The sequence below is a fragment of the Melospiza georgiana genome, chromosome 5, assembly GCF_028018845.1.
Source record: "Melospiza georgiana isolate bMelGeo1 chromosome 5, bMelGeo1.pri, whole genome shotgun sequence".
Classification (NCBI taxonomy): Eukaryota; Metazoa; Chordata; class Aves; order Passeriformes; family Passerellidae; genus Melospiza; species Melospiza georgiana.
This window is the reverse complement of record NC_080434.1, coordinates 54,083,890-54,109,465: the sequence shown is the minus strand read 5'-3', so window position 1 is coordinate 54,109,465 and position 25,576 is coordinate 54,083,890. Positions and strand designations below refer to the sequence as shown.

Here is a 25,576-nt window from a genome sequence, read left to right as displayed (position 1 = left end):
TGGGCAGCAAAGACAAATTAGTGCCAGTTGCTGAAGTTGTCCAGACTGGACCCAACTCACACACAATTCTACTGTCTCCCATGGGCTTGAGCAAGGGGCATTACTGGAAAATTCTTCAGCCTAGTAAGGCTCTCTGATTTCTATCAGCTATTGGTTGTTTGAGCTGACAGCAATGAAATAACAAAGAGAAGTCTGAGGGCAATCAAAAGAGACTTCAGGGCCTTGGCACCATTGGCAGAGGGATAGGGAGCACAGGTGCTGGCTCCCTTGATCCTTCCAGTTACAAGGAATAATGCTGTTAGGCAGATCCATCCGGTCAATATGTGACTCCAAGACTGGTGTAATTGGAAAAATTTTGAGTTTGTTGACCATGAGATGATCCACTCAACACCTGGTCTACTGAGCACTGATGTGATGCACCTGTCTCAGAGGGGGAACAGAGCTGTGGCACAGGAGCTCGTGGGGCTCCTTGAGAGAGCTTCAAACTAGTTTGGAAGGCAGAAAAGGGATAAAACCAGGGCTCACCTGTGAGGAGTGAGGGCACCGTGTGCCAAAAACTTGAGGGAATGAGCACCACTGTGATCCCTTAATCTGCTTGACAAGGTATTGGCTACAATGTACCACACCTGAAATGTTTCCACACTAGGCATAAGGAACAAAGCCAAGGTGCTTGAAGCTTTGACCCAGTCTGGGGAGATGAGTCCTGTTACTGCAGGGCCATTTTGGATGTTTCTAGGCTCTTGAGGAGGGATAGGCAGGGCAGGAGAGGCAGAGGGATGGTACTGTATGGAACAGAAGGGTTAGAATATATGGAGCTCGCAGCTGATGATGGAACAGTTGAGAGCCTCTGGATTACAATCAAGTGGCAAACAAATAATGTGGATGACATTGTGGGAGTCAGCTACAGACCTACAGCCAGGATGATGATGCAGATGGAGCTAAGGGATACACCTCCAAGCCAACTGCCCCCTGTCCTTACTGGGGACTTCAACTTGCCAGAAATTAACTGGAAGCATCACAGCTGGTACAGCTGAGGCCAGAAGATTCCTAAAACCTCTGCATGTGCTTTAAACTGCCCATGGCATTGCCATGGGTGTGAGTTGCTCCTTTGAGTTCAGTCTATTACCAATGTCATCAAGTAGCACCTGTAAAATTGGGAACTAAATGCATAATTAAGAACCCCTTGAAATGAAAGAAACCATGATTTTTAACCTCCCTGGCACATAAACTCTTATTTCAAAAAATGTAATGACTAACTGGTCTCTTAATTTTTACTTGAGGTTATAACAGTAGTTCAGTGTATAGACTCCTTACATCATTCTGTGTGCAACAGGAGACCAGTACAAAAATTCCAGTGAGGTGGTAAAACCATATTGAGTTTTTCCAGCCACCCTGACATCCTGAAGGCAGAACTCAAAGGTAACTGTGACCTGAGCTCTCTATTCAGCCTTTTATTGACTTAATGGCTCACAGGGAAAATTACAATGCTGCTAAAACTGGGTTGGTTCAAAGGAAGAGCATGAGAAAGCCCTGCAGTGATATGCACTGTTTATGCAGTGAGTTTTTATATGTGGCATTCCTGGAAGATGTGAAAAATTTTCAGAGTATAAATAATTTTCCCCCAAAAGGGTTTTGAAATGCCATGCCTTAGATTAACAGTGAGGTAAATTAGCTTGTTCAATGACTATGTTTATTTTCTTAGGGATGAGATGGAATGTTATAAGTAATTTAATTCAAGTAAGGACATGAAACATAGTCATAGGTCTCCACAGCAGTCAAATTAATTTCCTCTGCCTTTTGTTCCGGTTCATACAAACATCCAAAGCCACCATCAAAGTAGCAAGCTCATTTCTAAAACAACCTATTGGCTCAGCAGCTAATTGTAAGTGGTAGCTAAGTTCAGTGCAAACCTGTAAGAGTACTACATTTACCTGCAGGTTTAAAAAAAGACCCTGGCCTGCACAGTTTATAAAAACTCACTGTCCTGCACTGTGAATTTTAATATTGAAAGCTGAATTTAAAAAACTCATCAGGATGTCCCTTATTTTATGAAGGGTAAAAAGAAAGCATTTGTTTCTGCAATAAGATTATCAGAATTAAATACTGTGATGTCAGACTAAGTAGCATTACTTTAGCTCCTGTATGGTTGAGTGATTTTACTATAATAGTTTCTCATAATAATGCTTTTTATCTGTAATACATAGGGGATAGAGAGACTGACAGAGCTATAATCTTTCTTTCAAAAGCACGGTGTTAAATGAAGAGGGTTCAAGTGAAAATATAATTTGGAAAGGAAGATAAAGACTGTCCTATATAAGACTGTGTCATCACTTCAAGTGAAAGATGTTAGCTCTGAAAATAATAAAATAATGCCATATATTACGAAGATAAGTCAACTTCAAATGTGTAGTTCAGGGCCCGGAATTTATTTGTTTGTGGCAAAAGGCTGTGTATGCTTATGTGGACACAGCTACTCTTGCCACTGCTATTTGCTGTTTGTGCAGGGCTGTGTGTGCTGAGCATTGAATGCATTTTTGAAGACCAGGGTCCTGCCACAAAAACCCCTTTCCACCTACTAGAATGAACAAACGCGTTCTCCTGGTTTCACTGTGTGTAAAAGCAAAGCTCCTCTATGTGTACTGAGGCAAACTAAACCTGGAACAGCTTCCGTGTGGATGGCATCTTCTACTGGCCTTCTTCCATTGCTCTCCCAAAACTCCTGAGGCTGTCTTTCCCATGATCTTTTAAGAGTATATGGTCATTGGTGAATAAAAGGCAAATATGAAGTGCTCCTGCACTATCCTCTGACCATCACAACCACTCAATGCCTTCACAATTGTAATGCTGCAAAAGAGATTTTAGACTGTCCTAAGCAATCGGATGTGCTCACACCTAGGATTTCTGCATTACACCACCCAAAGTTAAAGCACTTCATTGCATCCAGAGAAGGGCGATGGAGCTGGTGGAGGGTCTGGAGCACAGATCTGAGGAGGAGCAGCTGAGGGAGCTGGGGATGTTCAGCCTGGAGAAAAGGAGACTCAGGGGGGGACTTTTGTTGATCCCTGATGCAGGAAGGAGGCTGTAGCCAGGTGGGGGTTGGCCTCTTCTTCAGAAAATGACAGGATAAGAGGACACAGTCTTAAAGGTGTGCCAGGAGAGGTTTAGGTTGGACATGAGGATGAGTTTCTCCACAGAAAGGGTGATAAGACATTGGAATGGGCTGCACAGGGAGGTGGTGGAGTCCCATCGCTGGAGGTGTTTAAGGAAAGACTGGACATGGCACTCAGTGCCACGGTTTAATTGACATGTTGGTGTTTGGTCATAGGTTGGACTTGAATTGCAGAGGTCTTTTCCAACCTAATAGATTCCATGATCCCATGAAATTATCACAAATTTTAACGTGCACACATCTATGATTTTTGCATCAGGCCACCCAGATGTGTCAAAGTGCAGAGCTCCAGCATTTCACCTTTCCTGGGCCTGCGTGTGACTGTGCATGTGAGGAGAACATGGAATCATGGAATCTTTCAGGTTCTTAAAGACCTCTGAGACCACCGAGTCCAACCATTAACCCAGCACTGCCAAGCCCACCACTAGACCATGTGGCAAACTACTAAACTATAGCAAAGCAGCTCAGCTACACGTTTATTGAGCACTTCCAGGGATGGTGACTCAGGCAGTGGCTCTCGGCACCTCAGGGCACAGCAGTGCCCTCAGCGTGTGGTGTAACCTCCATTTTCAGCCTGCCTTGTGTGGGATTTGGGGGCGGTGGTGTCTGTGTTGTTCTGAGGGATGGTTGCACAGAGGCAGTATGACAAAAGAGCCCTACATTTAAGGGCTGTGTTATGTCGGAACAGGAGGGGGTGTGCGCCCCTTACACCCCTTACAGGAGTCTGCGCCTAAAACATCCCCTCATGCCTCATCCCCGAGCGCTGCGGCCCCTTTAAGGAGTCACATGGCTTTTGGGCGGCGCTGTAGTCCCTTGACCGGGGTGGCAACGCTGGCCGGCGCGGCTAACGGCACACCGGAGGACTACAACTCCCAGCAGCTATCGCGGAGACGGATGAGTTCATCCGCCGCGCCCTTGTGGGCGTCGCGATGCACGCTGGGAACTGTAGTCCAATACCAGTACCGGTGGTACGTTACGGCGAGGTGCAGAACTACGCCTCCCAGCGTGCCGAGCGTGGCCGGTTCCCGTCAGCGCCGAGGGGGAGCCCCCCAACGTAAAGGGGGATCACTTTCCCCTTGTGTCCGCCATATTGGACGGTAACTCTGCCCAGCGGCGCCGGGGCCGAGCGAGTCTCCGTGGCCGTGACAGCCCCGCTTCGCCCGCGCCGCCCGGGGAGCTCCGGCCCCGCCCGGCCTCGCCAGCCCCGGGCGCTTGGCGCGACCCCGCGCCCCTTCCCCCCACCTCCTCCTCCTCCTCCCCGGCGCTCCCTCCTCCCGTGCCCGGGTCTCAGCACCATGAGTCCGGCCGACGCCAAGCGCGGAGCGAAGCGCCGGAAGAACAAGCGGGGCGGCGGCCTCGGCAGCACCGGCGGGCCGGGACCCAGCGGCGGCACCGGCGGGCTGGGCAAGGCCGGGGGTGCGGCGGCAGCGGCCCCCGCCCCGCCGGGCGCGGTGGGCGCCCTGCTGACAGCTCCGGGCGGCGGCAGCGGAGCCCCGGGCGGCGGCGGGGCCGCGGCGGGACACGGCGAGGTGAGCGGGGCCGGGGCGGGCGCGGTGACATCGCACACCCGCGCTGGCAGCCGGGGCTGCACCGCCACATCCCCCCGGGCCGCTCGGGCCCCGGCGGGGTCTCGGGGCTGGGGCCGGGGCTGCGGGGAGGGGGCGGCGGGGCTGGGGCTGGGGCTGGGCAGCGGCCGCAGCTCCCCACCCTTTGTGGGGGAAGGGCCGTGCCGGCTGCGCGGGGCCGCCGCGTCCTGGGGTTTGTCCTGAAAGCAGCTTCGGCCTCCCCAGCCGCGGGGTCTCACCTTAATGGAGGAGATGGAACAAATAGGCGGGCAGGCCTTGAGAAAGCAAAAAGACACCTCCATTACGCCCTTTTTGCAGTAGCCAACTTCATTATTAAGCATAGGAGGTTCATTGTAGCTTGGACTGTGGTTGGCACTCTGGTGCCTTGGAATAATTCAGATCTGTTACATTATATCATATTATGGTGAAATTTTTTCGAGCGGATTGTGTAGTTTAACTGATTTTTTTTTCCAAGAAAAAATACTCAAGGATCAAGCCCTTAAAAAGGTGTCGTCTTGGTTCAAGTAGCAAAAGAGCAAATAAGTTCATGCTCCTTTCGCTTGTGAAGGTTACCTCAAGTTTTTTGTTATCAACACAGAGCTTGTGTTCAGGTATCATATTTACAGCAGCATTTCCTGCTGACAGCATCTTCAGACTTCCATGTGCATGTCATACCACCTGCTCCGTTTCCTCTTGCTCTCATGAACTTGTTGAGCACGTGAAGGGGAAATGAAAGAATTGGCTTTTGTGATGTAGCATGTCTGAAATGCCATAATATAACAAATGGATTTATTTTTTTCTCCATGTAGTTTTGTGCCCATCTATTTTGCTGGGTCAACCAACAATCAATCTGGTGATTGTAGGTTGATCCCCCCCCCCACCCCCTTTAAAGCTTGGGTTCATACACTTTCATACTTGGCTACTGTACTTTTGATTGACTGTTTCTGTATGTCTGTCCTAATCTGACACTTAACTTCATGCATAATTTCCTTTTGGGACAGTAGCCCATATGTGACTTAGATACCCAGAAGAATGATGTGCCTAATGGCAAGAGGTGTGCAGGTTTTTATTTGCAGCTTTGCAAGTCATCACTCAACACTATTCTAACTAAACCTGTACGAGGAAGATGTGTCTTGTTTTGTTTTGTGTCTTAGATCACAAGCCTTTACAGGCACAGGTTCCTAGATATTGTTAGACATCATCATGCCAAGGGGAATAAAACCAGCAGGGAAATGATGCTCAGGATGGGACATTGATGTGGCTCCATTACCCCCAATATTTTGATGTTTGTGGCTTGTGGTTATGTGTAGTCTAGAACTTTGGTTCTCATCAGACTGTATGGGATCTTCCTGAAATTGATCTTAAAAGCCAAAATCATTGCTAGTCTGCTCACTTTGTGTTCCTTATTTCTTTCAGACTAGGCAGTTCCAAATAAAATCTCTCTGAAAGTATGTCATGTCTTGAAAATTAAGTACTGTGTTTCAGCACTACATTTTTGGGAGAATGCATTTTTCTATTACACTTGCTTACATGTTATTCATACTTTTATAAGTGTACACAACATATGATTTAATGCATTTGTGACTTTGTCTTAATTGGTCTCTTTTTGCCTCTACTCTTAGATGTGTATGTGAATTGTCAAATGTTTCCATTTGTAGTGTGATACAAGGGATTCTGAAGACTGATGGGCAAGTGGGGAGTTAAGTCAGCTAAACAAACAGATTAGTTAGTTAAACTAGAATACACCTGCAGCACAGATGTTGCTCAGTCAAACAGCAAGCATGTTAGAATGAGATTTTGAGGATAGGTAAATCCCTGTGCTCAGTTTCTTGGAAGGTAAATGCTTATACCCCATAATGCTGCTTTAAAGTTGGTGTTGCTTACTCCATAGTGGTTTCAGTGACCTCTTTCTTGACACTTTCAATAGCTTTCCAATGGTTGTGACATGAAAATTGCCAGTACTTAAAAATTTGCTGATAATCTTGTTGCAAAGGTGAAATCTTAAAGTTGCATGACTCTTGCTGATGTGAGAATAGGATCACCTTAATGGTGTGTTAAAATTTGGTAGTTTAAGTACATGGTCAAAACAAGACTTGGTTTTTTGAGTGAAAGACTAGCAGATGTTTTTTCTGGATGAAGTTGAGAAGGAAAACTGTATTTTGCAGGACAGATCAGTTCTAAATTAGGTGCAATGTTTGTTTTGGCGGAATGGAGAGTAAGCAACGCACTCATAGCTGCAAAGTAGTAACCAGACTTGCTTTACTTTCATCTTACCCAGAATAATGTGGAGTTCCCTTTGGTGGGTAAGAGAAATCATCAACCAGTTCTCTCGTGAACTAACTTAAATATTTAATTTTTAAAAAGGTGTGTGTTCTACTTGTTCTCATTGCTCTCATGGAGTTTCCAGCTTTTGTCACTTACCTGGTTTTAGGGCAGCCATTCTGGGTGGGGTGGGCACATTTTTCTAATTGTGTTCTGTTAGGTGATTCTTGCAAATCTTGTCTAAAAGAATGAAACAGGATGTTAAATGAATAATCCTGTGTGTGGTGCACATTCTTGTGTGTCAATAATTGTTCAGGATAATGTATACTTTGAACCTCCTTTATAAAACAGGTTGACTGTAGTTTAAAAATGAATGTATTTATGGTTCAGACTAAAAGCTCATGTGCCAGCATTGAAATTCCAGCTAACCCTGTTAGAGCTAACAAATAAATTTGAATTGCTGTTTTTATACATCTTATCTGGAGGGTTTTTGAAGACTATAGGCTAAATTCTGCATTAGAGTACATGCTGAGTCTTGTTCTGGGATGCAAGTGGGCAACTCCTAACGGGATCTTCCTGGAAGGAATGTTATTCCATGCACATGCTTTGTAGCATCTGAGTTCATCCTCTGAGGCCCTGTTAGATGCTTTGGAGTGCTAGTGAAGTTAAGGGTGCATTGGCATTGTAGCAGTGCAAGGAGTCTCAGTTTTGAAAACCTGTAACTGTGTCAACTTTAACTGGAACTGGAAACCAAGACATTTAGTTGTCCAGTGCTGCTGCAGGACTTCTCTAGGATTTTTTCTTTTTAATATGTGTATTTATAGAAATAGATGTTGCTTTCTGTTCTGTTTTGGTTTTAATTCAGTAATGCATTGTATCAGGCTTTCTTAATTGGATCCTATGAATTTTTGACAGACAGTTGGATTATTGATGTTGTGAGTGACATTTGATTATCTCTAGCAACCACTGCATAATTCATACATATACTATAGCAAAATTGGCTATTCATTAGTATGTTCAGGTATTTTGGAGGGGGAAGAGTGGTGTGTCAGTAGCTGATCAGCTACAGAAATACTTTTTGTTACAGGTCTGACCAATCTTGTGTTATTAAAGGGAATAATTTAGTAGCCATTTTACAATTCTCTCACTTGCATTTTTCAAAGTATTGTATGTCAAATGTAGTAATGTATTGAATCTTCTTACATTGGAGAGCTCTTTGAGAATTTCATAAAATACTTCAGCAGACTTTTTTTTTTATTACGAGGTACTGCTTTTTAAACAGAGATTTTATACATAGCAGAATGTACATTGCCAATTTCTTCAGCAGCTTTGTAGCTCATTGTGTTTTAGTGATATGTATGTTTGATTTGTGATTTCAGGTTTTCCCTGTTCTCTCTTCCCCTTCCATGATTCAAACACTCAGAAAAGGAGCTTTGTCAGGAGCTCAGAAGTTCAGCAAATAGCTAACTTTTGTGCTTTTATGTAGGGCTTCCTCTCCAAAAGCAAACTACTTTTGGCCAATTTTTGTCAAGGTTCAGGTAAACTAGATAAATTCAAATTAATAAAACAGTATTCTAACCTCTGCTCCTGAGGCGGCCAGTACTTATAAACACTGATTTGAAGAAAAACAAGCCTTTGTGACAGTCAGGTAGTAAATTTCTTCCTCTGATTAAAGGTAGTTCACTTTTTTTTTTGTAATAGACATGCAGTGCCTGCCCTGAAGAGCTTATGCTCTGCTTTTTGTAATAAAAGGAGACAGAATGGGATAAAACTATTAGGATTTGCTTTAGATGGTATGGTTGAGTTAACTTGCTAATTTAGAAACAGAATCTAAACAGAACATTTCAAACTTTAAAACAAGCTTAGTGGTTGCATAACATTGACATTATTAGCTCTTTCATAGCTTCTTCCCATGCTCAGTTAAGGCATTTTTCAGCTAATAGACCTGAGACCAGAGGCACAGAACCAGCGACTGGGTCAGATCTCGTAATGCTTCTCCTGGGAAGAGAGTGCCTGTGTGTACTCATGACCTTGATGTATATCAAGTCCCTGAGCAGTGCATTTCTCCCCCACCTCCTGCACCTGCAAAATCATGCTCACCTGATAATGACAATAATTGGTTGTGAATTGTTAAATGAAGCAACCAAAATATCAAAAGTGTGTCTGAAAATTATGGCATCTGGTTCAGCGGTGTCTAATCTGTATCAGCTAAGGATCCTCCTTTGCCTTTGTTAGGAGACATTTAATTCCAAGTGTGAAGGCAGAGAATTTTTTTTTCTCCTTGCTGTATTGGATGCAAAATGTGAGAGATTGAGAGAGAGAATATTTTTACTCTAAAAAACATAGTGACTCCCTTCCTCTCCTCCCTTTTGTTTCCTGATTGTGGAGGCAAAACCTTGGTGATTTAATTTGGAACTAGATTAGTTTGAAAAGTTAGTTCTGAAGTAGGTATATATTGATGGGAATATCCAGGGTTCTTATCCTGTAAATTTTTTGCCCCCAAACATTACGTAAAGCTTTATGTAATTATTTAATACTGCATAATTTTCTTGGTTATGGAAGTTTTCCTGTTGTAGTGGTATCTCATCTTGGGGGGAGTCTTTGGATGCTTTCTCCTTTACAACAGGAGATCCAGTCAGCTTCTCTTCTGCCTGCCAAGGAGACCTGAGAGGATCTGGAAATTCAGTTTGGTGGTGCTTGGTGCCTATGAGAGTATTGTTCAGACCTTGCTATGTGTGTTTAACAAGGGTGGTCCTGAGCAAATACAGACCTGCTGAAGACATATTGTGGAGATGTGACTGGGAGAAATAACTGGGAAATGAACTTGATTTGCTTAAGATGTGCAGGACTTCATGGATGTGCTAGGCAGTGTTCTAGGTTTGTATGGATCTGAGTAATCAAAGAAGGTTTAATATTTATTGGAGCTCCTTCACTGATGAGAAGGGAGGTCACATATCCCCATTTATTAAGGTAATGGAAACAGTCCCTACATTTTCCTTGTGGTATTTTTTTTTTTTAATTTAATAGTGACTAAGGTAGCTGTGGACTGGTCTGTTTTGAGAAAGAATATTCCATATGTGGAATTTTCCTAGGATAATGAAACATAATGAAATATTTTAGTTAAATGTCTCAAAGAATACTGCAGTTCAGTTCCTTCTTTGCTGCAAATGAAGAGTTCAACAGGGAAATGACATTTATGATGTTACTCTTAATGGTAATACAGGAACTGCCTAAATTGAGGCTTTTCTGAGAATGCAGTAGAATAAATAGGCCCTTTTTTTGACACAACAATTATTTAATTTTGTGTTGTAAAAATTCAAGGCAGCCTATGACATTACTGACCTTCACCTCCTCCCCTGTGAGGAAACACATGAGAAATACTATCAGAGATACATCTGAGCAGCATAGCGTTTACCTGAGGTAAATATTTTTTCCTGAATATTCTCTTGGTATTTACTTTTTTAATAGAGGATGTACAGCTGCTTTAGTGATGCAGAAGTTAGTCCAGGCACTGTTTTGCAAAGTGGATTTTAGGGGGAATATTAATGGGGCAGCCTGTGAGCCGCTTCTAAGCTGTTGAACTGAAGTTGTTCATGTTGGACTGGTGAGAAACTTCCTTGGGGTGGGAACTTTAACCATGTTCTTAAATAATCAGCTCCCCTTCTTTTGTAAAAGCCACAAAGATAGTTCTCTCCATCTCAAAATTCCTAGCAATGCTAGAACCTGCTCAGGCATCTGAGAGGCAGTTCCTGTTCTGCACCACTCTCTAGAGGGGCTGTCTCTCTCCACTCTTTATTGAAGGGAGCCTGGAGACATTTTGGTACAAGCTGAGTGCTGAAGTTGGATAAGGTGAAAAACCTGCGTAGGAAGCCATGCTTAGCCTCTACCTGCCTACTCAGTTATGGTTTCTTCCTCTTAAAAAAACAAAAAAGTTGGAGCTCAAATAGGTTTTGATACAAGCCCCCCTTAGGTCATATCTTAAATCTTAAAGAGTAACTTTGATCATTATAAGGAGGAAATAAAAGATGACTTCATTGTACATTTTTCAGAAAATCTCTGTGTGCTTCCATGAAATATTCCTATACACAGTCTCTCCTCAGGCCTAGGGGAACAAGCCACAATAGATTGTGGGTGCCTCTGTATTGTTACTTACTGTGGAAGGTCACAAAGCCCTCATGCACAGTAGTTGTTTTTTATATTAGTCCTCCTTTCGCACACTAATATGTTGAACTGGCTTGTAGTAGCTTTGACAGGTGGTTACTTGCAAAGGATGTTCAAAAACATGAGACAACCACCACCCAGGTAAATAATTAAGTTTTTACAAGGTCACAAATGTAATTATTTTGAAGTCCAGAGCTGTGGACTGCCTGGATCTTGAGCAAGCTTGTCACTTACGGCATCTGGACTTGAGGGCTTCTCTTATGGGCTCATCTCTTACTCCTCTTAGAATGTGCCTGTGGGAGGTGAATTTCTTGTGGTCCAGGAGGAGCCGCAATGGGCAGTGAGGACTAATTTCTGGGAGGGTTCCTGAATGACAGTTGCTCGTAGGAAAAAGCTGCTGGCTTTTTTTTCTTTAACTGCTTTGGCAGCAGTTCAGTGGTCTGTGTTGAGCTGCAGACAGATGGAGGATGTGATCAGCTGTTGGGGCAGTGTTTGCTGCTCTAAATAGCTGTTTCTTCTCTTCTCCAGGGAAAGGTAGCAGGCTGCACAGAAGTGTCTGGCTGGCAGCACAGAACACATCACTGTTCTAGATCTGAATTTTCAGATGCCCTTCTTTATTCTTCCAGATATTAATTATGCCTACAGTATCAAAAGTGATTGTTTAGTCATGGCTTGCATTGCACTTTCAGCTTTGCTCACTTGGATTCCTCAGTCAGTTGTTGCTCTTTTTGGAAATAGTAGCTTCTCTACTTAAAGCAAGACCAAACTGTGTAGAGAACTGGGCAGTGTTTGGTTTATGTCACAAACCTGTACATGTGCTGTAGACATGGCCTATTAACATATGCATGCATCACTAGAATATAAAATTCTAGTGATTGATATTTGGTATTAAATGATAATACCAAATGATTGATAAGTTAACTCTAGTAGTTGTCATTTAAAAATGTCAAGGGCTCCATGGAATCATAACTATTTGTAATTTTATGAATTAGGAATAAAGACCCTGGCAACTGAACCCCACTCAAAGGGTTTTCCTACTTAATCTTCTGTTGACAGCAGTGAATTAATTGAGATATGTTTTTTGTATGGTTATCTTCTTACTTCCTCCTTAAGGTTTCATCTCCTTTAGGAATCTGCAGGCATAGCAGAAGTAACCTCTAAAGTCAGTCTTCAGAAAGGGTACTGGAAAGTAAGGAGTTAGTAGGCACGTTTCTCTGCAGCATCAGGAGCTCAAGGAGGTTTTACAGTACTGGGAATCTCAATTATAACACTCATAAAGCTATTGAGAAGAGGGGAAATGCATATGGCATGTTGTGTTAGGACTATCTATCTCCTGACCAGCTTTTATAAAAAATGGTTATCTAAGCTAATATATGATCTGGATTTAGGGCAGTCAGCTGCCTCTCAGGTGGGCTTGGCACAGCTGTGTGCTGGCAGGGCTGGCTGCTGCCAGAGCTAGTGCAGGATAACTCAGTGTTAGTGTTGAGCTCTGCCCACCAGCCCAACAGGAGCTCTAAACATGGATATTTGCCAGCTAGACTCACATCTGAACAAGAACCTGAAGCAGCACCTTTTTTGTAGAAAAACACTGCTTTCTTGGGGACTGGTCTTGTTTGCTCTGCTTTTATTCTCCTTGTATGTGAGAAGAAGCAGGCAGCAGATACAGGGTTGGTAAGTTAACAGAAGTCTGTGGGTAGTGAATGAGGGTGGGATCTTTAGAGGGATAGAATAAGACTAAAATGTGAGTTTTTTTCCTCTTGGATGAAGTAGGAGATGAGTTAATGTGAATGAGGGGAGAAGACTGTAAAAGGGCAGGCACTGTTGATGGTACATGAAATATGCTTGGCCTTTTGAAGTGGACAGTTGAGTTCAAGAAAGAAGGACAGACTGTTGAATGCACTAGCTAAAAAACATGGCATGATGTAGACTTGTGTTTTGAATTTTGTCATGTGCCTCAGGTTTGAATGTCTTTCATGATACCAGGATTGTAAAGTGAGGGAAGGAAAAGAAGGCTGTCAGTTGAATAACTTTGCTGAAAGCAGTTTGTTAATTAATACAAGCCATGACTCTAAAGTCTGTGTATTAGGGGATATTTCATCATGTGTAGCATTGCAATAGGTTGGGAATCATATTATGCAGTGTACGTGTAGTGTTGTAAAGTGTTGTCAGGCTCTACCTTGACTCCTGTTCTGCTTTCAGCTTTGTGCTGTCAAATTGCATCAATGATGGCTCCTTAGAGGCAAAAGATGTGGCTTTAGGCAGGGGTGCCAGACTTGAATACACTCTGCCACCCACTTCTCTCTTTGAGGCTTCTTTCAAAGAGAGAGACCTAGTACAAACAGCTGTGTATTGATGTGGTTGAAGTCAGTGCACTAACTGTGGGCACTACAAACTTTGATTTCTTCTGTATTTTGGGGCTAAAATAATTAAGGTTTTAAACAAAGATTTTTTTTTTTTTAAGCCAAAGCTTGTTTTCTGGTTTTTGGTGGTGGGATGTTATTGAGTTTGTTGGTTTCTTTCTTTCTTTCTTTCCCTTTGTGCAGAAATAAAAGCTTGAGCTCTCAGAGCAGAAGTCTTTCTAAGCTAGGGAGGTGATGATGACATTGAATTTTACAGAGAATTGCTGCAGTTGGATGGGACCACTGGTGTGGTCATCGGGTCCCACCTGCCTGCTGGAGTAGGGTCTTCCTAGAGCACCTTGCACAGGTGGTTTCCAGACAGTTCTGGAATATCTCCCATGAGGAAGAATCCAGCATCTCTGGGCAGCCTGTTCCAGGGTTCAGTCCCCTGCATAGAGAGGAAGCTCTTTTCAGGTTGAACTTCTGTGCATCAGTTTCCAGCTCTTGCCTCTTGTGCTATTGCCTGGCACCGCTGAGTAGAACCTGGTTCCATGTGCTTGTCATCCTCCTCTCAGATGCTTATAGACATTGATAAGATGTATTCTTTGTCTTCTTTTCTTCTTGAGGCTGAGTAGGTAGGTCAGGTATTTCTACTATTAGGTGCTTTTTTTCCACTGAGATTGGTAGTTTAATTTAAAAATGCCTTGAGAAAAACATGTTGTAATAGGCAGACTTTTGTTAGTTTATAAATATTAAAGGAAGTTAAGGAAATCTCTTTCAAGTGCTGCAACTATATTAAACTTAACAGTTGACAATTTCAAATGTGTTGTAGGGAATATTTCACTGAGATAGATATGACACTCTGAATTTGGGTAACACTAATGATGCAAGCCCAGAGACACTTCCATGGGCAGATGCATGAGTGAGAATGTGTTAAGCCTTCAAGGAAAAAGCTCATGGTAAGCCTTCAAGGAAAAAGCTCATGGTGAGCTAATGTGCATGAGGCTTTTTGGAACATGGTGGTTTTGAATATGGGTTAAAGAGGTTGCTATGTAAGTGTAGAAATGAAGTAATATTTTGTATGTGTGCATGGAAATTATTTTTGTGTAGGAGAACACACATACATGTGGGCTGCCAATGGAGAAAGTACCTGGGAAAATATTTAAAGGTTCTTTGCCACACTGTGTCTCATCCTGAAACCAGTCGCAGGAAACAGAAGAGTTCACCTTAAAAAGCAGTTCTGAGTCACAGTACGGTTCTGCCAGCCTTTAGTGTTTAATTGGTGTGGAGTTAATGACCAAAAGATTTCTTAATTGCCATAATGCTTCCAGGCTGCTTATCTTCAATAAGCTGCTGCCACAACAGATGGTGGTTTAGCTGAGGTTCACTAGAAGTTTTTCACAATTTTGTTTTCATGGCTTTAGCTTATATATGTGGCTGTAGCTAATGTATAGTTGAAACCCAGATCTTTACTGGAATAGGCTTCAAATGAATTAAGGTTTTAGTTTGTCATCCAGCAAGAGACAGAACTCTCCTTTACCGTCAAAGAAAACTTTGCAGTTTTATCTGTGTGATCATCTTTATTTTATCTTCACATTTTTTCCTGGCTATTCCCAAGATTTGGCTCCACTATACTGTCATTCTCCACTTCTTTTTAGGGAGTCTGCAGGGAATTGTGCTGGTGTCTGCTGTGATTGGAGACAGCTTGCAGCACAGCCTGAAGCTGACTAGGCTGGGAGTTTTTAGCATCATAATAGTCTGAGCCACAGGAATGGAAGTGGACAAAGTTTAAGTTCCATAATTTTTAGATACAAAAAAAGCTGTCAGAAAGATTTTTATGTTTTCAAAGGAAAAAAATACAGTTATTTTTCTCTCTGGACAACAGGCTACCATACTTTTACAGTATACACTAGAGATTTGAAACGTTATGTAGGAGGGTATGGAACTTTGTACTAAGAAACATTGCATAGTAACTAAGTTAAAGATTAATTATTATTTAATGTTTCAGAAGTGCTGTCATTGGTGACCTAGCTTACTGCGTTTCAGAATTATGCAGAAATTATGACAATTACACGCTGAATATGATTTAGGCTGCTTGTTGTATGTTTTTTGTAAACTTGATGGCTGCATCGTAAAAAATGGAGAGGAACATTCTTCTGTCAATATTTAAAGTAATTCTGAGCCTATGTTTTAATTTTTATTCAGGTGAAAAAATCTAGTGATTGTGTAAGATTTAGGGGATTGTTCTGATCCCTAGAAATTTGTAAAAACCTTGCTAGAAATCGCCTGTGGTAATTTATTCTTTAAGTAGAATGTTCAGACAGAAGTCTGAATGTGTGCATGCCTTTGTGGCTTTTAAAGGTTGCAGAAATGAGGCTTTGTTTAAATGTGAAGCCAGTTTTGAAACAAGCTCTGAAGTCAGTGGGTTGCACTTGTTGGTGTTACCTGTTGGTCAGATTGGCTCATCCTCAGTCAGTAAGGTGTTACTGATGATTTGACAACTAAGCTGCAAAAGTCCATGGTAGGCTATGTCTCCTCTGCTGAAGTCCAGAAGATCCTAACTGGTGTTAAACCTCCTTTGCACTGAAAACACTAAAAAAAAAGTCAAAGAAATTTATTCCTAACCCTGTTCTTATTTGTGATAATCCTGAGACAAATCAACGTCCTGATCATGAGCTTTTTCCATGAGGGTTTAGCTTAGAGAAATAGCACGTAAATAGTGTACAATGTTACAAAATGGAGGATACAGAATCCCATTGTCAATTAAGTTGGGAAAGACCTCTGAGATCATGGAGTCCAGCCTTGACTGATCACCACCATGTCAACTAAACCATAGCACTAAGTGCCATGTCCAGTCATTTCTGGAGTGCCTTCAGGGATGGTGACTCTACCGCTTCTATGGGCAGTCCATTCCAATGTTTAACAGCTGTTGTCACAAAGAAATTCCTTCTTATGTCCAACCTAAACCTCCCCTGGCACAGCTTGAGGCCATTTCATGTTGCTGGTTGCCTGTGAGAAGAGACTGAGCCCCAGCTGGCTACAGCTTCCTGTCAGGGAGTTGTAGAAAGCAGTAACATCACCCCTGAGCCTCCTTTTCTCCAGGCTAAACACCCCCAGCACCCTCAGCCACTCTTCATGGAGTTATCCTCCAGACCCCTCTCCAGCTCCCTGTCCCTCCTCTGGACCTCAGTAACTTCCTTGTAGTGAGAGCTGAACACCAGGACTCAGTGCTGAGGGTGGCAGTCACTGCCCTGGTGCTGCTGGCCACACCACTGCTGATTTAATTTTAATTTGATTTAATTAATAATAATTAACCCACGTGTCATTGGCCTTCTTAGCCACCTGGGCACACCTGGCTCGTGTTCAGCCACTCTCACCCAGCACCCCCAGGTCCCTTTCCAGCCACTCTGGCCCAGCTGTGGCACTGCAGGGGTTGCTGTGAGCCAGGGGCAGGACCTGGCACTTGTTGTTGAACCCCAGAGCCTTGGGCCCACTGATCCAGCCTGTCCAGATCCCTCTGCTGAGCCTTCCTACTTTCCAGCAGATCAACACTCCCACTCCAACCCTCATTATGTGAGGTATTGTCCTAATAATAAAAAATAATTCCCAAATAATTGTACTTTTACATTTTAATTGTTTTCCCAAGTAAGGGATGAATTTGTCTGATGGAATTTTTTTTCCTGTGGTTTCTTTGTTACTCATGTATTTCCTTCTTTTTTATAGCAGGAAATTAGTCTTCACTGTTTTATTTTGCTTGCATTGTCTTGTCTCTGACACTTCTGCCACAAATATATTCTTTGTATAGTATGCTTGAGTAGTTTAACTTTTCAAAGTTACAGGAAAAGTTTTTTTCATGTTGGTATTAACTCATGATCAGCAAGAAATAGTTGATGCAATGGACTGCCTTTATTGATGCCTTTAAGACTTTATTTATGACTAGAAATTGTCCTTGTCTTAATTTTTTCACCAAAATGACTATTGCATAAAGTGGTGTTTGTGACATGAGAGAGTTTGCATAGCTCTAGCAGTAATCTGTTAATGAAAGTTACTACATGATCAGAAAGGTTTTACGTTGGATGATTATTTCTTTCGTAGGTGTTTCTGCTTAGTGGACTTTACTGGAGTTTAGTGGAGCACAAATTCCTATTGCTAAAGCATGAGAGGGTCACTGGAAGATGTCTTTCTGGCACCTGTTGTGCCTGCCCTTCCAATATGCTCTTGGGATTCTTTTCCTCTTAAGCAAAATTTGACTGACACTATTGAACAGGAAGGATCTTGGTAGCTCCTCTTTATAGAAAACCAGTCCTTGTGCTCAGACCTCTTGAGCTAGTTGGAAATTACACTGGTTAGGCTTCCAGCTCCACTATACTGCCATGAACAGGGCTGGGAGAGGCAGAAAGGATGTCTGTGTCCCACTGTGGGGGGATTTATCCTTCTAATTAGACTTTGTTATTTTTCCATTTTCCTAATCACTCTTTCATTTGAGCACTTGTGAGAGAGATCATGTGTGTGGGTAACTGTGAGCAGGCATTGAGCAGGCAGGTAGTCTGACCACCACAGGGTATCAGGAGCTGTGTACCTTCCAGGGGAGTTGAGCTTTTTGCCTCTGGTTTTTCCCTCTGTGAATCCTATCAGGTAGACTCCACTAATTCTTGAGTTTTTAATCTTCTTTTAAAATATTAAAGCACATTAGTATTTGTAAATCTATACCTTGATACATATTAAAAGGAGATGATTTGTCAGAGGAATGCAATTGATTTTCTTTAGAGATCATTTTATGGTGTGGGTTTTGGGTTTTGTTTGTTTTTGTTTGTGTTTGTTTGTTTGGGTTATTTTGGTCATTGTTGTTTTGGGGTTTTTAATTGCACTCTAGGAAGTAGACAAAAATCCAAGCAGCCGTCTTTGTAAACCATCTCCTTAAATCTGACACCAAAGTTGATTATAATATTCCACAATCTCTTATCAGTGCTCTAAAGTCTTAACTTCAAGGTTTTTTCCATGCTTATTTTTATCTCATTCATCTGTCTTCTGCCCAGTGGAGACAGTACTGATTCTACTTTTTGTTACTTGTTTAACTTGCTCTTAAAATGACCTCTTTGATGGAGACTCCACAACCTCACCAAGCAGCCTATTTTGAGTCTTAGCTACTTTGCTGTTAATTTTCTATTGCATAGAATTCTCCCTTGCTGCAATTCAAACACTTTGTTGCTTATTCTGTTTGCAGGGAATGGAGAGAAGTGACTCTTCTCTCTCCTCAGTGCTTTGGTGAGTAAGGTTGGTGTCCTCAGTTCTCTCAGCATTTCCTGGCAGGAAATAATAATAATAATAATAATAATAATAATAATAATAATAATAATAATAATAATAATAATAATAATAATAATAATAATAATAATGGTAATAATAATAATATTGTCTGTGTCTGGTGGTAGTTCTGTTGTGGCTTTTCTCCATCTGTTCCTGTCTGGCTCCAAGACCTGTGCTCAGAGTGACTTGCAGTTGTCCCTCTGAGACTCTGAGGAGCAGTATTAGGTGAAAGGATTATGTCCTGTGTCACATAAGCTATGCATCCCAAGGCAGCATTCATTCTTTCCATCAGCCTGACCTTGTTGACTCCTCTTTTGCATATAGTCACTTAGGACTATTTGGAAATTTGTGGTAATTGTCAAGATCCTGCTATTTAATTTGGTCATGAGAAAGTTTCAGTACTTAAGGCTGTCAAAGACATTAATCAAGTAAATCATGACATTTATTCTTCTTCCTCTGTGTAAATCTTTCATTGAAGTAAATTTTACTGCTTTGACATAATCAAGGTGGCTGTTCCTTCTCTCCATGTCATCTAAGTGCTTAAAAAGATTGTTTGGGTATATTTAACTTTTCTGGGAACTGATGACAGTCTATTCCTCAGGTGTTTCTCCCTTCACTATTTTTTTTTCTCCTTCAGTTTTTGGAGGTTTTTTTGTCTGTTTATTTCTTTTTGTGAAGGGTTGGGTTTTATTTGAGGAATGAGGTTGTTTCTTTGTTTTAAATAAAGGGTTTAAATAGTTCACCTCTTTCTAAACTAATTATCTAAGACATCCTCCATGAGTTTTCAAATATAGGATTATTGATTTTGAGGTGGCTCAAAGGATTTCCTGAGGAAGTTTCTTGAATGCTATCAGATCTAGCTACTTGGAAAAAATATAAGTATGGCTCTTTCCAATAGTCAGTTGATTCTGGGTGGATATTTTTACTCATTTACTTGTGCTAATTGTGCTGGTCACATGCTTGTAGTTGATCTCTTTGAGGGTTGTTCTTCATCAATATGTTTTCTCTCTTCATTCAGTAATGGAGAAATTCTAGTAGTAGTAGTAGTATACTGATAGAATGATTTCTTAGTAGCCTCAAGCTGTTAAGTAAGAATTCTTTCGTTTTGTGCCTTTAGCCTTTCATATTTGTCCCTCTTATTCTCTTGCCATTGTTATGCTTGCTGCTGCATTCATATGTGCTTTTTCTGAGTCATTTTTCTCTTGCTGTGCTTGGTTTTCTTGAATTTGTTTGTTTCTATTGTGTCATTTGAGAATTAACTCTTCCTTCCCATAGACTTGTCATCTGTGAGCTCTCAGTGATGTGAAATCTGTCTCTTGCGATTCTTCCTTCCTTTCCCTCTTCAGTAACCATTGAATTGATGGTTCACTTCCAGTGAAACTCTTATTGTTTACTGTCAAATACTTTTTTCTTGCTGCTACAGCTAAAGGAAGTGTCTTGAGTTGCTTTCTGTGTTTTAAAAATGAACGTTCCTTGATCCATTCCCAGTAGATGCCTAGATTCTTATCTCTTTGTAACAAAAAGTATTACAGGTTTTTTTTTTCCCCTTTCAGAAAGGATATTTGTCTGTTAGCCTTTTTGTGATGGTCTGTGGTAAGCTTGCAGCTTGATAGCGCTCATGTGCTTTCCTTTTTATTAGTTGCAGACTGGCAGGATACCTCTCTCTGCATTTGTGATGCTTGTATCCTTTGGGTATAGGGCATAACAGTCCTCAGCATTTGTTTGGTTTGGGTTTTTGTTTGCATGTTTAGGTGTTTGTTGTGTTTTTTGGTGAACTGACTGGATCCTTTTTCTGTTAGTGTTCCAGTGGGAAAAGGATTCTTATGGAGTAGATCATTGTGTTATTCCCATTCAGAGAATTCTAACTCCTTTTCTTGTGCTTTGTACATTAGTGTGCATTTGTCTAAGACTGATAGATTGGTTACTTGGATTTATGAAATTTACTTTTGTGAATAATTACTTGTGCTTACTTCGAGGCTCTTGCTCTGGTGCATCATCTTTTGTTTTGCTCATCATCCTAGTGATGAGCAAATGTTTTGCTCATCATCCTGGTGAAAAACAGTCTTCCCTCAAGCTGACAACCAGGGAAGGCTTTTTTTGTGTGTGAATTCCTTGTAATGTCACCTGCCAGCAGATCCTCATCACATGGTCAGAGAAGCCAAAGCTGTCCTTTGATAGCATTTTCAAATTTGTGGGGTTGTCTGCAAGGAGAGTTTGTTCCTGACAGTGTTGGGGTGTGGAGAGCTGATTGGGAGCTTCCTGTTTGTTCTCAGTTGTTGTTAGTAGTTTCCATAAAGGGCGGCCAATGTGGTGATTGACATTTGAGCAGCTTTTATTTTCTTGGGTTTGAAAGAGGCAAAGAACATCTGGAGCCGTATGCACCCAAGTAGGGCCAGGATACAGCTGGTTCTTTATGGTGTTTTGTCTGGTACAGCTGTTTACTTGGCTTTGTCTTTTGCAGTCTCCCATTGAATTGCCTTAAAGACTTAACAGTCACAGATGTCTTGGTTCAGCTGCCTCCTGCTTCTCCTTAATGCCTCACCCCCCCAAAACAAACCCCACAATCCAAATCTCAAAACCTGTTTCTAAGAATCTGTAATGTAGAACTATGGGCCCTGTATGTTTTCCTTGTAATCTCCCTCAGTATAGGAAATACAGGCAAATGTTCCTACAAGTCCAGTACAAGACATAAATTTGTCTTACTGTATCATTGTACCTTTTCATCCTTGGGTCAGGGAACATTCCAGATGAAAGTTTTGGAGATGCCACTTTCTTTTTTAGTTCCTTCTGTGTGTGTTGAAATCATTATCTTCCTGCCATTTACATGTTTGCATTTTGGTGAGGGGTAGCTGAACAGACTCCTTGGACACTCTGATCTCTGATTCTTGATTTGCAGCAGTAAATTTGGGTCAAAAGACCTCAAGCTTTACATGTTTCCTCATTTAATTCAGTAAATGTCTGCTTCCTCCCATGGTGGTGCTTGAAGCAAACCAGGTGTTGTGTTTCAGCAGTGTATTTCATGTGGCCAGGAGAAACTACCAAGTGATGTGATATATGAGGGTATGGTGAGCATTGAGAGCTTGGCAGTTTGAGGATAATGAAGTAGAAGGACTAATCTTGTGTGGCTATTAGCTTAACTTGGAGTTTTATTAACTTTGTAATGATTTATTAGAAACGCAGCCTTTCAATGCAGTTCTGATGTTAAGGCTAACTTGCTGCATCTTCGGTCATTTTGCTGATTGCTCTTAACTATTAAAACTCGGACTCTGCTTCTTACTGATGCTGATTTTTGCAGAATTGAAATGGCTTAGAAATAGAGAATTTCTCTGGCTTGTACTGTCAGTATCATATCCTAGTACAGCATATGTAATTTGCCCGACATTTCTTTTTTTCTGTTGAGGGAAAAACATGGCTACTTTTAGAAATTGCACTGGTGAATCAGTTGGAAAATGGCCTCTCCCATGTCCAGAATGTGCCTTTACTTAATGCTTTATGAGATTTTTCTGTCAGAAGGATGTATGTTTAACCCTTTAACAGTTAACAAGTGAGGCCATTTTCTTGTAACATAATTCCTGGAGTAGGGCATCTGCAGTTGTAGCATGGAAATTACACAGTCAGGTAGATAATTCCTAGATGTTGTCTTTCTTACACATCTTAAACTTGCCTTTGGATTAATGCTTTCTACTGTTCATAAGGCACATCTTGGAGTTGGGTTGGTTTTGTGTAATCCTATTAATTTTACATGTTTCTATTTCTATTTATATCCTATTAATTTTACATGTTCAGTATTGAAGTTGAAACAACAGATTAAAGCTCTAACTGACTTGGAAAAGAATTTATAGGCATGGTTGTTACTTGTCAGGGCTAGTTGAGAGAATTTTGGGGTGTTTTAACTACCTGCTCAGAGCACTTTGCTCATTGTACTTGGGAAATGAATGCTTAAATCGTGTTCATTATTAGCTTTTGGTGCCTTTTTTTAGCATGTGGCTGCAAAATCACTGGGAAAATGTTGAACATATTCATGGAACAGAAAAGACAGAATCCTGGTAGGAGGTGGATTGGCTGTGTTCTGCTGTGTCATATTTAGCTACAAAGAAGGGAAGTATTGCATGTGGGAAGGGGTATGTGCTTCTAAAGAATTTGTAATGTGTGTAATTAGAACACAATTTCCTTCCCTCCCTTTTTTTACTGGAAAGCCTGGATTCTTGGTAGCTGCACATGCAAGTATTACAGATACAAGTGTGTTTTCACTCAAGTCCAAGCTTGTCTGCACTTAAGTTAGTTCTGTTATTTTGTATACTTGCTGCCATTTTGCTTTCAGCTTGGGGATAGCCTTTAATGCTGTGCTGAAAGCATGAAATACAATGAATTCCTGCACATTCACCAGTGAAAGACCTGTTCTCCTTCCCCTATTTTGATTTTATTTTGATTTCAGGTTTTCAAGTTTGCTTTACCTTGCAAATTGTTCATACTTTTACACAAAATACTATGCTTATTTTTTATTTTAAATTCAGTTTTAAAGAGCTTTGTAAAACTCTTGTAGACAATTTTCCCCTCCTCTCCCCTGCTGCTGAAAAAAAGCACCCAGAAGACAAAGGCAGCTCTGATACTACAATTGAGTTGCAGATATATTTGGGAGGCTGCAAAGCTTTATCATGTGAATGGTGATAAAAATGTGAAGGGATTGGGGCAGCTGTTTTGATTCTGTTTATCTGTAGAAATATGTAAAATGCTTTTCACTAGCTGATTCAACTTCATTTGAAATAGATATTCACTGTCCATATCTTCAGTTCTGCTTCATGCTGTGGCTGATAGTCTTGTCCTTCAGTTTGAGTGTATTCCAGGACACTTGACTCTGCTTCCCTGTCCTTGGTTTAATTGTTGTTTTCTGCCCATCCCCAGTACCCTTGCAGAGACCTGAATTGCTTTGCTAAGCTAAACAAGGCAGGGCTCTTGCTGACAGCCCGGTTTGGCTGTCACCGTGTCTGTTCCACTTAGGCCTTTCTGGAGGGTGGCTGACCAAATGAGGTCTCCTCCAGAGGGCTGTGAAGCAGCACTAATGCCTCCTTCCTCTTGAAAACAGTGTGGTGCATCTTGCAATCATGTTTCCTTTTCACAGTTGTAGTGATGAGCATCAGCCATTGGTGTAGCAAAATCCCCTTTTACTTCCCAGTCCTGATAGAGGATTAATCTGAGAAAGCCTCTTTGGCTGCAACTGCAGAACGAGACACTTGCCAGTGTCAATGCACCTTTAGGACATGCAGTCTTTGGATTTGGTGATAGGAATTGAAAAATTCTGACAGTTGGAAATGTAAACTATGAATAAGGAATTGAATATAGTGAAAGACAAGAAATTACAGAATCATCAATACAAATAATTAAGTATACATGTGCATGATTATACTTCTTTAAAAATAACCAATTTCTAGTAACATAGTCTTAATTTACATGCAGTACCTCAGATCAGTGCAAAGCAAAATACAAAGAAGAAAAGGATATTAATTCTACTGGCTTTAATCTGAATAATGGTCTTATTTAGCCAAGTAATTGGTTGCACAAGTATAGGCATTGTCTTGATTTCACACAGTTTATGAGCTCATGTGTATTGTAGCTGGTTTAATTTTGTTCTGTTTAAAAACATTTTCTTTAAGAAAAATGAAGACATAAGATGAACACAAGCTTATGTTATGGTTTGCAGCTTTCTGACTGGTATTTAATTTTTACTTCAAAATGTGGGGCTTTGTGATTCTTACCATTTTCACCACTTCTTTGCTGAAGTGTCATTATTTATTACCCTAAGTAGGCTATATTTCTATGCTAAGTTATGTTTTAACTTACTCTCTTAAACTTAAATGTGTATTTTTTAAAATTATTTTTAATGACCAAAATTATTTTATTTTACTGTGGAACTGAATTTTTCCTCTATGATGCTATGAGGAGTGGCTCATCAGCTGCAGCTGCCATTTGTACAAACAGTGGTGCTGCAGTTTGCAAAGTAAAGCTTCACAGTTGGGCAAAAGTAAAAGTTTAGGTTTCTCTTCCTCCTCCTGCTCCCCAAGGACAAAATCATTCATTTCTTGCAGTACAATATATATTTCTGTATGGTAGATGTTAGGTATTTTTTCTAGTATATGTTTATAAATGTAAGCATGATAGAAATTGTGATTCTAATTCTTCTCAAATTTTTCTAAGATAAGACAGATGGTTTTAGGTTCAAAGGAAGATCAAATGACAAGTTGGGATTTGCAAGCATAGGTACTTTTCATGGCATCAGGGATCTGTTGCTTTCTGCTGTAGTAATCTCTGCTGGAAGGAATTAAAAAACCACCAGGGACTGCAGTAGGATTCACTGTGGTGTTATTAACCCTTGCTTGGACATGTACATCTTCTTGAGAGAGATGTGAGCAGGGCCATGGAGAGAGCTGGGCACTTCTGTCCTCAGGGTGGGACAGCACTGCACCTACTGTTCACTGCATTTGGAAAAGTAAGGGAGACTTCAGCTTGTTAGATTTCAAATGCAGTAGGAGTATTTTTGTTCCCAGGTGACATGCATCTTACAGCTTTTTGTCATGGAAAACCTTCAGTAATGGGTTTGCTAGTGGGTTATAGGGAATTGTGGTAGTGCTGTTTTTCTTTTTATGTTGCGTTGGAAGAAAACATGAAATGATATTGATAAAACTTCTAGGGGATATAGCGATGTAGAGAGGGATAATCAGAGCTCTGAGCCTGACAAAACCCAGTACTTGTTCATATGCTGCAAACAGTATTCATGG

At 41.3% G+C, this 25,576-nt stretch overlaps 1 protein-coding gene across 1 annotated transcript in view; it reads left to right on the top strand.

Moving 5' to 3' along the window:
• The first annotated feature begins 4,640 nt into the window (after nucleotides 1-4,640).
• The window catches only part of FAM193A (family with sequence similarity 193 member A), a 76,938-nt gene continuing 56,002 nt past the window's right edge, over nucleotides 4,641-25,576 (top strand). Inside the window, exon 1 of the mRNA XM_058024073.1 lies at nucleotides 4,641-4,698. The gene's annotated coding sequence lies outside the window, so the exon portion shown is untranslated. The remainder of the gene's footprint in view (nucleotides 4,699-25,576) is intronic.